The sequence below is a fragment of the Wasmannia auropunctata genome, unplaced genomic scaffold, assembly GCF_000956235.1.
Source record: "Wasmannia auropunctata unplaced genomic scaffold, wasmannia.A_1.0 LD318570.1, whole genome shotgun sequence".
Lineage (NCBI taxonomy): Eukaryota > Metazoa > Arthropoda > Insecta > Hymenoptera > Formicidae > Wasmannia > Wasmannia auropunctata.
Window position 1 is genome coordinate 1 of NW_012044320.1, and position 2,352 is coordinate 2,352.

A 2,352-nucleotide genomic window follows, 5' to 3' on the forward strand; every position below is an offset into this window, starting at 1 on the left:
TGTTGATAATTTGTAATAATTATTTTTATATTAAAATAAAAATCTTTATAGTGTATTGATTTTTTAATATTATGTTAGATAACCAGAAGTGGTCTTATCATCAAAATTTTACAGCGTATTTATTTTCATTATTTTTCAAATATTTTAAGATATATTATATATTTTTGAAAAGAAGGATACTCTTATTCTGTTTCAAGAAAATTTAACCGTTTTTGAAAAACTTTTTTCTTCTGAGAAAATACTGGATCTGTAGAAAGTTTACTTTATTCACACAATAAATAATTTTGTATAATGCAAAGTTAAATTATGTATGTAATTGTGTTAAAATTTATTAAAACTCTTATATAATATTAAGAAATTTCTTGCACTGTTTTAAAGATCTTTATCTAATATAAAAATATTATTACGAATTATTCACATCTGAAGAGTAATATACATATATACATATATACGTAAAACTTTAAACAAATGTCCTTTTTAAATCTCAACTTTGAAGACATATTTCGGGAATGGCACATCGTAGAAAAAGATTTATAGACTCTTTTAAGTGTTTCTGTATACAGAGTTATTTTCTTTTGATTTCTCATGATAAAATATCCATTTTTTCCAAAATTTTTTTGTATATAAAAAGTTTTTTCTTAGGATGTAATAACGCTCGGACTCTGTTTGCCAGCATCGTGCACAATAAATAATCTAAGTTTCATTTTGGAAAGAATATTTCATGATAAAGTTAGTTTAATCAATGACCTCTATTTTGCGGACTTCCATTTGATCCAAGTTAAAGATCTAAAAGGCGGTAACGAATGGTTATCTAGTGGTGTGTTAACTTTTGTTTGGTACGTTCCGAAAACATAAAAATAATAATTATTTTAGAATACATAGTAATAATAATAATACTATATAGTTATATGTAATAAGTAACTTTAATAACGAATTTTAAATTTATAAGAAATTTTTAATCTCTTACCAACATATAAAAAATCTATAAAAGAATATGTTTACAGTGTAAGTTTAGGTCTTTCTTTTCTCATGACAATAATCGGAACGATGTATGATATTTTTGTCCATCAAAAGAATGTAGAAAGAAATGAAATAAATAAAATCAATAGCGGTAAGTGTTCTATCTAAAATTTTAAAAGAATAGTTTATATTTTAACAAAATACTTACAATTTTAATATATTATAGTTTTCATTACCTATAAATCAGGTTTATGTTCTATATATTAAAATTATTTTACCAATAATTTTGCATTAAATTTGAAATCAATTATTGTTATAAATAAAAAACCAAAATGAAGATCAATACTAATCAAGCACTAAGAGTCTAATAAATGCGGAATTTAATGCGTAAAATAATTTAATTCTCATCTGTAGTTACGTTACTTTTGCAAAATGTTAATGTAAATAGTTATTCTAAAGTATTTTTGCCTGTTAAACATGAATCTAGTATTTTAAATTTGACTATTATGTCACTAATTTTATAAAAAATGTTAAAGATGCCAAAAACAATGATTATGGTGGTTTTGGTAACATTGAGGCATCGGCAATAAAACGATTTCCTAAATTTTAATAATAATGTCGTTGTAGAATTATTAATTTTTAGTTCTCAAATATTTTTTTCAGTGTGGTTGTTTTATTTTTGAGATATAACAATTCAAAAATAGTATTCTTTGCCATGTTTTCATGTAATACGAAGAAGGCATTTCATTCCATTTATACCGCATTATGTAGAAAGTATATAAGAACTTTTGTATACATATAATATTTTTATCATCAAATAGACCTTTTTTTGTCCATTGCTGAACGTCAGCCTCTCTTAACCTATCTATATTAAAAAAATTTAGCTATTGCCTTTTCACACAATGCGAGTTGACAGGGAAATCAATTGATTTTGCTGATTCGGGTATTGTGATCCCCTCAATGTATTTTTGTGCTGTGCGCTATTTACAATTTACACAGATATTATACTAGATCTACAGTTTTAACGCCGGTTCGGAACGGCTCAATTAGAAAGGTTTCCATGACAGATGTACAGTTTCCAAAATATACTCTTAGTAGTTTGCCATTGTTTTCCGAGAGGTGACAATCGAATAAAAATCAAATGTTTCTGGTCGGAATTGAATTCGGATCTTCGGCACAGAAAGCAGACGCACAACTCTCTGCGCCATGACCGCCACATATACTTATATATCCTGCCAAACTTTAAAAAAAAAAAAGAAAAAGTTTACGCCAAGTATATAAAAAAGTATCCTACGTTACATCCTTCCTAAACCAAAAATATTATTTTAACAAATGAAAATTGTCTAAAAACAAATATGAGATCATTCAAGTTACCAAGTATTTGATTAGACA

The 2,352-nt window shown here is 25.7% G+C and overlaps 1 long non-coding RNA gene across 1 annotated transcript; it reads left to right on the forward strand.

The window, feature by feature from the left end:
* The first annotated feature begins 646 nt into the window (after window positions 1-646).
* LOC105460632 lies at window positions 647-1,080 on the forward strand. The gene is made up of 2 exons (XR_975856.1): window positions 647-836; window positions 1,005-1,080. It is a non-coding gene; the product is annotated as an uncharacterized LOC105460632 (long non-coding RNA).
* The last annotated feature ends 1,272 nt before the right edge of the window (window positions 1,081-2,352 follow it).